General features: G+C 41.0%; 1 protein-coding gene across 3 annotated transcripts in view; it reads right to left on the bottom strand.

Moving 5' to 3' along the window:
* add3a (adducin 3 (gamma) a) overlaps window positions 1-12,711 on the bottom strand; it is a 71,064-nt gene that overhangs the window by 56,515 nt on the left and 1,838 nt on the right. Inside the window, exon 1 of one of the 3 annotated variants that reach the window (XM_053616497.1) lies at window positions 11,306-11,421. The exons of the other annotated variants lie outside the window; for them this stretch is intronic. The gene's annotated coding sequence lies outside the window, so the exon portion shown is untranslated. Of the gene's footprint in view, window positions 1-11,305; window positions 11,422-12,711 lie in introns of those variants that run through there. 3 annotated transcript variants of the gene reach the window in all.

The following is a 12,711-nucleotide window of genomic DNA, read 5'->3' as shown; positions in this document are numbered from 1 at the left end:
CACTTCAGGAGTCCACGGAATCAACGTTGCGTTGTTTCGGCTACTTCCGACCGGTGTTTAAAACATCTCAATTAGAGCGCGATTCTGGCGGCAGTCCAGAAATCATGACGACTTGGAAACTAGCCAGGTAAAAGCATGTCCTGACCTCCTGTCGTCAAACAGTGACTCACGAATGATTCAGAGATACTCGAGTTGAATTGGCTCCAGAGACGAAACAGTCAGTCAAGGAGCGGAGAGGAAATGCGCTCAGGCAGAACAAACGAGTAGGAGTAATGGCTAGGTATGTGTTCGCTAAACCACTTCAATACGGTTCCCACTCCTCTCTCTCGGGAAAGCCATCCGTCAACTTGAGGGAGGCGAAGCATTGACTGTTAACGGGGTAAGAATATTAATGTGGTTGATTCGTGCTCATAAATGCGTTGTGGCCTTTCTAGCATATTCGGAAAAGTGTTTAGACGATCTCTATATACGTGGGATAGAAGTGCAGAAGTTGCGAACGCAATATCGTGATACACAACTCCTGCACACACAGGCACCGGAGAGGACGTTAATGATAATCGTGTCGTGGAAAGCTCTGATCAATAGCAAGTGTTTTATTGGGCCGTTCTCAATCGCTTCGGAGGCGTTTCTTTGTCTGGTCGGTTCACTCCAATCACTGATTGTCTTGGTCCAAACACTGCACACGAACAATATATTTCCTCCAGTGTTTATTTTTTTTGTATACAGTATATAAACTAGTTCCCATTGCTCAAATGACATGCAAGGGAGGTAATCAGGTATCCGTTACAGTATGTAGTGATATACAAACAAGAACCAACATAACGAGGACCAACAAGAACCAACACATGCAAAATGAGGACCAGCAAGAGTTGTAAGGAACTCGTCACTATCATACAATAGCGATGCACAGTATCATACTGATACATCCTTACCCTGTTCCTGTTCATACATCCCTATCCCTGAAGCACAATAAACAATTTAGCATACACAAAAAAAGCGTTTGCTATATGTCCACGTTAGATTTGGACTGTACAAACCCAACAAACTCCACTCAAACAAACCAATCAGATTTTAAAATGGTCCACCCCTTGAACAGGAAGTGCTGTTTCTGTGATGGAAATGGCGACTGTTTTTCTCCAGCAGTTCCCAGTGGGTCGAGGACAAACGACAGCAGGCTGTGACGAGCTCCAGCGTTTAACACGTGCGGTTTTGTGGCCGAGCGCTGACGGGAGATAAATGCTCAGAGGAAGTCCTGTAAGGTCAAGGTCTTCATTGTGAACCACACCGGACCTGGGTTTCTGATGAACTGGACCTGACATTACCCAGAGTTTCCTTCTAGTTTTTGTCTTGAAAACAATGAAATTATTGATCAAATGTGGGTGGAACGTGCAAAGAAAGTCAAGAAATTCAATTTTGGTTACACTGCGCTAGTCATATAAACGTTTGCTAAGAATGCCAAGTAATCTACAGGCTAGTCAGGAACTATAGCTGAGGGGAAAAGGCCAATGTTCAAGCTGTAAACAGTCCGTGACCTTTGTAATACCCATTTCCACCTACTCACCACCCCACAACACACACCATAAAGTGATACTAGCAATTAGGCAACGACTACATTTTAAAGGATATTAAAGGACAACATTAAGATTAAGATCAAAGCATTATAATGATAAGGTCATGGGGAAATAAAACTGAACTGACCCAAGATGCATCAATTTCCCTCCAACACCGCAACACACACACACCCCCCCACAGGTTGATAATGGACTGTCCTCTTCCCGTAGATCTACCCAATCGTGCTTAATTCCTCTTCCACATGATTGCTCTTGTGTTTTATTGATGCAAATTGGGACATGAACTAAAAGCCCAAATGTCAATCTGAATCCCAGACACAACCAACAAGAGGACCTCACAAATCCAAAACGAAGCCTTGAAAAAAATGTAATGCGTGGAAAAAACAAAACAGCTGGTGGAAACACAGAGTGCAACAGAGTGTGCTATTTTAAAACGTTTAAATATAAACAGCACAAAACCAATATCACTCGCTCTTTCCCAGCTCCACGACATAAAACTTCCAGAATCTTCCGTCTCTCTCGGCGCCGTTGAAAATGCCCGTGTTCATCAGATTAGCTTCACCAGCATGACATTACTACGATGCAATAAGTACTATTAATTAATCACGCACAGTGGGTTACACGCACCTATCTTGTAGAGTCGGGTGCAAAAGTTTGCGCACCCCATGATTTTCAAATGGCGGCGAAAACAAGCGAACGTGGCTCGAAAACTTTCACGACGCATCTACGATTGAATTGAAAAACGTTCGAAATAAAACGTGGGTGTCTCTTGCGACAAGACAACAAACAATTAAGAAATAAATTTATTTATTTTTTGCTGATTATATAATCTGCAATGGAAAATTTTGCATTAAATGAGGTGGGGGGGAGGGGGGAGGGAGAGAGCAAAATAGTACCAATCAAAACAGCATAACATCCTTCTAATGAGATTTTTCATGTGTCAAAATGTTTCAAATACAGAGACATCCTTTAAAAAAATAAATATTTCTAAAAAAATAAATAAATAGATCTCTCATTATCATTATTGTCTTCTCAAACCTTTACCTGTACTTCCTGGCTCGGCGCCAATGTCAATAACGCTCAAAGATAAGAGACATCATAAACTTATCAGGTGTCTCTTTTTAGCGTGACTGACGTCAATGCTTTAAACACACACACTACACAACCAGGTGACGTTTCACTCCAGAGTGTTCAACACCACATGTAGCTCGGGTGTAAAAACACGGACACTAAAAGAGGACTATTTTAAATCTCATCTGATATGCTGTACAAGAGCCAAAAACAATACATATCATGCTGTCTAGCGTTTTCCTGTCCCTTTGTAACAGCGCAAAAGGTCCGAGTGGGATCAAGGCCTCACACCAGGTTCATCCTGAACGCATCCATCACTGAGGCGAAGACCTTTATGACATCACGGGGGCAATAGCCTTACTGCGCCCCTCGACTGTTAGGTGCGATTTGTTTTCATACATGGGATTTAAACATCATATAAAGTGACCCTAAGACCTGAGGATGAATGAAAGGAAATAAGATGACACCGCACACAGTCTCTCACACACACACACACACACACACACACACACACACACACACACACACACACCGGTTCATCTCCCATTCAAAAGCTACTGTCCTTTACACCCTCGATGCAAAAACAAGACCACTTCCTGTCCATCCCACTTGAGCGGAAGAGGAAATGGAATTGGTTTCCCGTTCCTACAGCAGAAGAAGACAGTATCCATCGGTCGCCTCTCTGATACACGCTCGCGCACACGTTATCAGTTCCACAGCAAGCACATCCTCAGTGCAAACACTGATACAGTCGAGTCTGCATGAAGATAACGAGTCGGCGTCAGAACTAATCTGCCGGGATTTGTTAGGCGTCTCAAAGGAGGGCTCAGACAAATAGATCAGGGAAGTGAAACTGAATGGATAAGGATTTTTGGACACCAACACATCAACAAATTACACACACCTTCAATCCGCATCCTTCTTTCTCACACACACACACACACACACACACACACACACACACACACACTGTAGCACGAATTCTGCAACTAACTAATAAATTACTGTGATGTCAGGCAGTAAAGCAGTTACTGTACTAAGAAGTAGTGACACCAAGCCTGGACATGTGGCACCTGGAAATATGTGCGTGTGTCCAATCTAACAACAAGCGCAAATCTCTCTCCCCAGTCCCAAAACACTGATACACAGCGAGTGTCCCGTGATAATACACAACAGCCACTTGAAAGCTCGCCAGAACGACGGAGCACAAAGTGTAACGTGGCTCCCAGCACTGGAGACATATTGGTTATATAGTAAAATGCAACACAGTATTTTATTTAAGAAGAGTCTGCTTAAACAGGCAGCATTTTTTGGGACTCCCGAGAATCAAAGGCTTCTGAAGTTTCTGAAGGCGGTGCTACATTGTGTATCGTTCTTGAAGAAAATTCTTTCAGCCCGTTTGAAAAAATGGAGCTCCCAGTTTCTTAGGTTCACATTTTCCATAACTCCATTCAACGGATAAAAGCTCAATGAATGTTTCAAAATATGGCAGACGGACGTGACACTCTGACCGTGGGATATATTCAATTTAACCTTCATTTTTTAACTTTTAATTTTTTAATTTTACCCTTACTTTTAACTTCAACCTCAACTTTAACTCTAAATTTTAACCTCAACTTTAACTGTACCTTTAATCTTAACCTCAACTTTAACTTTACCTTTAATTTTAACCTCAACTTAACTCTACCTTTAATCTTAACCTCAACTTAACTCTACCTTTAATTGTAACTGCAACCTTAACTTTAACTCTAACTTGAAGCTTACTTAACATTAGCCATAATGTTAACCATAGCTTAAAACTGAACTTTTTCTTTTACCTTACCCGTAACTTGAACCTTAATTTTTATCTTTACCTTAACTTTAATTTTAAAAGTAACTTTAACCTTAACTTAAACAATATAAATCAACTGCCATATCTTGTTTGCCAGAAGTCATTTGCTGTTCCCAACAACTAGCCTACAACCTGACACACATAACAGCTAGCATTAGTTCACATATGTTAGCTTATATTTGACAGAAGAACTAATCTTATTGAATTTGTTTCACTAACCTGAAAAAAATACCCTCAGTAAATAATTGTGTTAGATGAGCTTTAGTGAACATGATTAGAAAACAGTGGCTAGCTCGGTCTGAAATCATACCTTCACTCATTCATCATTATTTACTATGCAGACTCTTCAGTATGGCTGAACAAGAGTCTAGACCAAAATTTAGGTATTCCTTGAGAGTGAACTGGGAAAAGAAAAAAATCAATAAAATCAGGAACATTACCTGCGGTTACAAAGCTAAAAGCTAACCCACAAGACATATCAAAGTAAGAAAAATGAACAATGACTCCCTGAGAAAACATAAGGCAGAAACCTTGAGAGGAACCATGTATTGAGCTTGTGAGAAAATGGAAAGAAAAGAAAACCATGAAACGCAGCTCGTTTTGTTAAGAGAAAGTTCTCAGGGACGGCTTCGTCGAGCCAAAGCCATGTCAGGTTTTGACTGTTTATGCGATGTTTGTGTTTTAACCCGACGTGCCAAACCGCTGGTTGATTTATGCTGGCAGGTTTAGATGCAAAACAGTTTACAGAGTTATAATAAAGGCTTGAGGGTAAACAGAAAACAACAAGAATGAAGAAAGAAAGTAAAAAAGTGACTCATCTAAAAAGAGTAAGATCTTGTATTCTATGATATCTTCTGTATCTGATTGCAACATGCATCAGTCACACGCTAAAAGAAAAAATGAAGCTTATGAGAAAGCTATCTTGCTCCAAGAAGTGTGCGGTAGAGCAAGGCTCTGACATAACGAAAGTGATGTGTGATATGTGTGTGCGTGTGTGCACATGTGTGTGCGCGCGTGTTCTGTAACGCAGTAGGAGGACGGTGCAATTTGGGTCTCTCTACAGGAAAAGCTTTAGGACAGCAGATTGGCTTACATTTGCATTTATTTGCATATGACCACTGGCACACTCACTCCCCCGTATACTATATGTGCACACAATCACACGCCTAGCCACATGCACAGCCTTAACCGCAGCCCATCTTTTTCAAGACATGATTAAACAGAGAGGAGATAAAGCAGGAGGGAAAGAATGCAGCTACAGCCCATTAAGCATGAAATCTCACAGAAATAACCAGCTGGACCTCTCACAGATGATCCCCAAATCAACAAAAACTCTGCAAACATATGAATCAGTAGCTATGTTTGCTCAGTCTGTTACAAAATCTGGCCAAGATTATATTGGGATTGTCTCAAATCTCAGTCTTAAAAGTCTGTGAGGCCTTGTGTATACCTCCGATACATTTTTCTGGCAAAGAGCTAAAGAATCAACGGTTGCAAATCACTTCTCTGTGTATATCTTTATTTAAAAAAAAAACTTTAACCATGAATTTAAACTGAACCTTGATTCTAATTTTACTTCTAATGTTATTTCTAACTTCAATCTTAACTTTAATTCTAACTTCAACCTTAAATGTTATCTAACATGAATGATAATTTTAACCTTAACTTTCACCTCAACTTTGTCTTTCACCTTAAATCTAATGTTAACCTTAACTTGGATTCTAACTTAAACCTTAAAATGCTATCCAACATGAATTCAAATTTTAACCTTAACTTTATTTATTTATTATATTTTAACTCTAAGTTTACCCTTAATTCTGTCTTTAACCTTAACTTTCACCTCAACTTTGCCCTTAACCTTAAATCTAACTTTAAACCTTAGTGTTAACCTTTACCTTAACTTTAATATTAACCGGTACCTTTAACTTTAATTCTAACTTTAAACTTAACTTTGATTCTAACTTCAACCTTAAATGTTATCTAACATGAATTATAATTTTAACCTTAACTTTGTTTAAACTCTAACTTTACCTTAAGTTCACTCTTAATTCTGTCTTTAACCTTAACTTTCACCTCAACTTTGTCTTTCACCTTAAATCTAACTTTAAACCTTAACTTTAACCATGAATTTAAACTTAACCTTGATTCTAATTTTATTTCTAATGTTTTTTTTAACTTACTTAAATCTAACGTTAACCTTAACTTTGATTCTAACTTCAACCTTAAAATGTTATCCAACATGAATTATAATTTTAACCTTAACTTTATTTATTTATTATATTTTAACTCTAATTTTACCCTTAATTCTGTCTTTAACCTTAACTTTCACCTCAACTTTGCCCTTAACCTTAAATCTAACTTTAAACCTTAGTGTTAACCTTTACCTTAACTTTAATATTAACCGGTATCTTTAACTTTAATTCTAACTTTAAACTTAAATGTAACTAGTAGGATGGCACAAGAGCCATGAGCTTCTGGCCAAAAGCCTCAGAATCTAGGGTTGTAATCTCTCCACACTTCTCTTTATACCTTAACGTTAATTCTAATTTTAACCTTAACTTTAACCTGTACCTTAAATTTAAACTTTTCACATTATTGCCTAGCAACTTTAAACAATTTCCTGCTTCATTCAGTTAAAAGTACAAAAGTGATCTCAGGTGCACAGATTTGCCAATCAGGATATAAAACAATTTTGTAGCAAATCGAATGGAACCCAAATTATATTTTGTGGCAACCTTACAAGGCTGTGGCCAACGCAAGGTTTAAAAAGAAACCCTGCCGTAAACACAGAGCATACTAATGGTGCTTGGTGACGTATATTTGGGTCCGGACCAGAGGCCTGGCATAGCTTAGCACGGTTCAGAGATCTGATTTCAGCTTACAGTATCAAATATGATCCAGCCATGCCTTTAAAGCATTACAGGCTCACACGCCTCCACATACCAGCCTTCACACACACACACACACACACACACACACACACCACAGTGGATCTTTCGCCAAGGTGACCCACACCTATTTATGTTTGCATATGCAGCCAGACGCTAGGGAATGTCGTAGCGCTCACTGTGCCAGATGTGTACACTGCGGCAGACTCAACAAACAGCGTTAGAAACTTGTGATTTGTGCTTTCCACGTGGTCAAATGTTCTTAAGAACTGGGAAATATAGACACCAAGCAGAAGACAGACAAGGGTACATGTTCTAGATATCTAGAAATGTCTACAAACTTCATGAAATCTCCAGAAACTTCTAGAAACACCCACAAACAACTAGAAATGCCTAAAAATGTCTAGAAACTTCTATATCAAAAACTGTCTAAAGACTTCTAGAAGCGTCTATAAACCTCTAGAAACATCTAAAAACTTCAAGAAACATCCTTAAGATTTTACAAATATCTACACATCTAGAAATGTCTGAAAACATAAATAAACATCTACAAAAAAATTATATATATAAACTTCTAAAAACATCTCCAAACCTATATAAATGTCTACACATCTAGAAATGTCTGAAACATCTACAAACTTCAACAAAGACCTAGAAATGTCTGAAAAAACATCGAGAAACATCTACAAGCATCTTCAGACTCCAACAAAAATACCTAGAAATGTCTGAAAGCTTCCAGAAACTTCTACAAGCATCTACAAATGTTTAGAAGTGTCTGCAAATGTCTATAAAAGGTCTAAACACATCTCCCAATTTCTACAAACCTTTACTTTTCTAAAACATCAAAAAACTTCTACATACTTCTACAAATGTCTACACACATTTAGAAATGTCTGAAAACCTCCATATACATCTACAAGCATCTAACTTCTACAAAAATATCCACAAATGTCTATAAACTTCTGGAAAAATCTACAAATGTGTGAAAACATCCAGAAACGTCTACAAGCATCTACAATCATCTAGAAATGTCTGCAATTCTCTATAAAAGGTCTAAACACATCTCCAAATATCTACAAACATCTAAATAATAATAATAATAATAATAAAAAATAACGTGTCTAATAACTTCTAGAATAATCAATAAACTTTTAGAAACATCTACAAATATCGAGAAAGTCTCATTCGGGTTTAAGATGGACCACTGATGCCTCCGAGGCCAACAGGTTTACTAATTTGTACGCCTGAAATACCCTTAAACTTATACTTTAGATGGGAAGGAAAAAGGAAGGACTCTATTGAAGAAAAACTAGCTCAGACATTTAACCTTGCTGTGACCTTGACCCTGTTTGGATCCATTCCAAAATCTAACCAGTTCATCTGCTGGTTACAGTGAAAATTCCATATAACTCCGACAAACATTCAACCACTCGTTCGTGAGAGATCACAGTAACGAGAATCTCAGATGGACGCGCAGATACACAGTGCCTCCACCACCTAGAGGGAAATTCATTTTAATGGGAAATAATTTTCACAGGAAGTTTAAGTTTGTGCTTTGGAGATAATTGAACTTTTGTGCTGGAAGAATACGAAGGCAGAAAGCAGTAAAACGAGAAAGGGCGATAGTGCTGACTGATTGGTCAAGTGTGAAGCTGGACTTTGATGCAGCCAATTTCATTCAGCTGAAGGTCAAATGAAGGTCACCTCTCTCATGACAGGAAAATGAGCGTAGCTTCATTTACACCACAGCTGTTTGGGCGGTGAGAGATAAATCACCATAAACAGGAACTAAAGCAGGGTGGGACTGCAGGTTTGGTTTTATATATAGTCTGACTTTTGGTGTTATTTTTTCGAAATCGCATTGATACAGCACGTTTCCTCACAGGAGGGATGCCACACGCCCTTCTTCGTTACGGTCAGAGGGTCTCACACACACAACCCTAATGCAAATTTACAGAACCACATATGGAATCACACATGTAATACACATCAGTTAGGGACGATACCGTGCCCAGAATGTCTGATGAACTTTAAAGTGCTCTCTCACACAAACCCAGGTGCATACTTTACATCAGAGGGTGCTTTAGAATAGACTTCTGAGAAACTTGAGCTGTTATAACCAAAGGAGAACAACAAACGACAGAACACACACATCAACAACCATACACACACACACCCTCGGGGTTTCACACACAGGAGGAAACATGATCTCTGAGTTTGTTTAAGATCAAACTGACCTGACGTGATCGCAGGTATGGAATAACAAAAGATGAAAAAGTTCCAAGAGCAAACGCACGGAATTGGAAAATGGAAAGCCATCGATGCCAAAATTCACTCAAATTTCACTATAGTCCACAGAGAGACTGAGGATGAACCCCTGATACTTTCCAAATGGGACTTTCCAGATACCATTAACAAACACTACGCTGTTCTGCACTGTTTGCTCACTTTTCACAAGTAATTAACCACTTCGCAACCAATACCTAGCAGGTCGACATGCATGCTATTAAAACCACACAGACAGGGTCAAATCAGGAAGGCCCACTAGATGGAGCCGTATTTCGTGTCAGAAGAGCGATGGAGATGAAATCGATCTCCAGGATGTGTTATATGGAGGCACGTTAGGACGTTTACTTTGCACCTCCAGGGTTGGGGGTTCGATTCTCATCTCCACCTCGTGTACGCGGAGTTTGCAAGTTCTCCTCCAGGTTCCTCCGCATCTCAAAGACATGCGCTGTAGGCTGATTGGCATTTCCAAATTGTCCTTTGTGTGTGTGTGGCACCCCGTCCTTGTGCCCCAAGGCTCCCCGTGACCCTGTGTAGGATAAGCGGTACAGAAAAATGGATGGATGGATCGGTTATAACCACCCCCCCCCACCTCTGTGGTCTCGCAATGCAATTACACCAAGCAATATTAAACGGTAGTCTAATATCAAACGCAACTTACGCATTTAAACCAAACTAGGGCCGCTCAATCATAGACATATCGATGTTTTATGACATCATCAGCCTCCATTATTGCAAAAACAGCCCTATTAGCAATTTTTTTTCTCCTTAGATCACACAAATTGCTCGGTTATAGTTACCAGTTCACCGTTAAACTCTTCCGAAAATGCATCTCCATACGGGACACGGTGAAAATAAATGCTCTTGGCATGGCGACCACCCACTAAACATCTCCCTCCATTTAAAAAAGAAAAACAAAGATCACTTGCTTGTCTAAACACACGACAAAGGAGTGTATGGTTTAAAAACCCGCTGAAGCTGAAGGATCACTATGAAGGTCTCGCTATACGGTGAGGACTTTAGGGAACTTAGCCAGAGCAACGTGAGCACAGCTGGACTTTTAGCAAAGCTAGCAAGGCACCGAACTAGTGCACCGCTGACCATGAGGCCAACACAACGGCGTGACTAAAGGATTGTTAGCAATAACGCATTGAATATTGTATAGGTTCAAATCGGAAAATTGTCGAAAAAGGCTGAGCAGAAAACCGGGCCGAATGCAGGAAGTACAAATTAAACCCAGATGGAGGCTGCGAGGAAGAGAGAAAGCTGAAATAATAAAAAACAAAACACACACACACGCACGCACACAAAGGGAAACTTTCTTGAAACTTTCCATTCCATGGCTCCATGTGTCTGTGTGGGTGCGTACGATTCCGATAAGCCCAACACACACGGGGACGGAGTCATGCTGTCCTTTTGGACAGGTTCAGATAAAGAGTTGATGCTTTCCTAATGGCTTCGTAGTTGTCTGTTTTTAATCCCACTCCCGCCGCTCCCGAAGGAATCCTGACCGACCCTACCCTTCTGTACAGAAAGTCTGACCACTTCCTCCGGTTCCCGCAGTTATTACTCGCGGTTCTACTTCTGATCATCATAATTGGCTTCACAAAATATAACCCAATTAGCAACCACAGAAAGTGAATGAATGCTGCTCCTACCTGGATGAGAGTAAAAACTATTTTTTTTTTGTTGTGTCTTGCAGGATCACGCTCCCAACGCACACCGTCTGTATGCAGTGATCGAGCTGCAGTATTCAGAGAGACTGCAAGAGGAAGGGAGAGACCCCAGAACGAAGAGAGAAAGACTGAAATACTGGGAGAAAGTGGTGAGCGAGAGAGAAAGAGAGACACTCAGGAGAGAGCAGAAGAGACAGAGAGGGAGACCGAGAGTGACCGACTCTAGGAAAGAGAATGGCTCTGAGAGAGACACCAAGACAGAGAGGGAGAAATGTGGAAGAAAGAGAGCGATTCCAAGGGAGAGATTGGGAGACTACAGAAGAGACTCAAGGGAAAAGAGAGAGCGAGAGAGAGAGAGAGACTCTGGGACAGAGAGGGAGAGACTACAGGAGGGAGAATGGCTGCGTCCGAAATCAAACTCCATTCGATACTGCGTGACCGTCGAAACAGTACGTACTAATCAGGTTGTGTGTGTATTATGACTACCATCCCGGACATACTACATCCGCCATGTTGGCACTGTCATCATGTGACCTTCGATGCCATCATGAACACAAAAATCTTAAAGGGGCCACCAGATTAAAGCAAGCGCACCAACGGTAAAATGCCCATCAGGAAAGTGAACTGAATTAGTAATGTAATGTGGGCGGGGTTAACAGGCTGCTGTTAATTCATTGCCGTTAACTTGGCCGGCTAAGGCATGCTGGAGATCACATAAAAATGTTTCGAACGCTGTGACGCTGCAAAATCTCGCAGGAAGCCGTACACCATCCGGGTATTTCTCGCCTACTGAGAATTCGGACATACTACCCCTCTGGGGTACTGCTTTTCACCTGCTGTGTAGTAGCACGTGATATCGCACACAGCCAATGACTCTAGGAGGGAGACAGTGAGACTCTGTGAAAGAGAGTGAAAGACTGCAGGAGGGAGAGAGACTCCGTGGGACAAGGAGAGAGAGAGACTCCATGGGACAAGGAGAGAGAGAGACCCCGTGGGACAAGGAGAGAGAGAGAGAGACCCCGTGGGACAAGGAAAGAGAGAGAGAGAGACTCCGTGGGACAAGGAGAGAGAGAGAGACTCCGTGGGACAAGGAGAGAGACAGAGAGAGACTCCGTGGGACAAGGAGAGGGAGAGAGAGAGAGACTCCATGGGACAAGGAGAGAGAGAGAGAGAGAGAGAGAGAGAGAGAGAGAGACTCTGTGAGAGAGAGAGAGAGACTCCGTGGGACAAGGAGAGAGAGAGAGACTCCGTGGGACAAGGAGAGAGAGAGAGAGAGAGAGAGAGAGAGTCTCCGTGGGACAAGGAGAGAGAGAGAGAGAGAGTCTCCGTGGGACAAGGAGAGAGAGAGAGAGAGAGTCTCCGTGGGACAAGGAGAGAGAGAGAGAGAG

The sequence above is a fragment of the Ictalurus furcatus genome, chromosome 27 (genome assembly GCF_023375685.1).
Source record: "Ictalurus furcatus strain D&B chromosome 27, Billie_1.0, whole genome shotgun sequence".
NCBI lineage: Eukaryota > Metazoa > Chordata > Actinopteri > Siluriformes > Ictaluridae > Ictalurus > Ictalurus furcatus.
The sequence above is the reverse complement of the archived record's forward strand: the minus strand, read 5'-3'. Positions and strand labels throughout refer to the sequence as shown.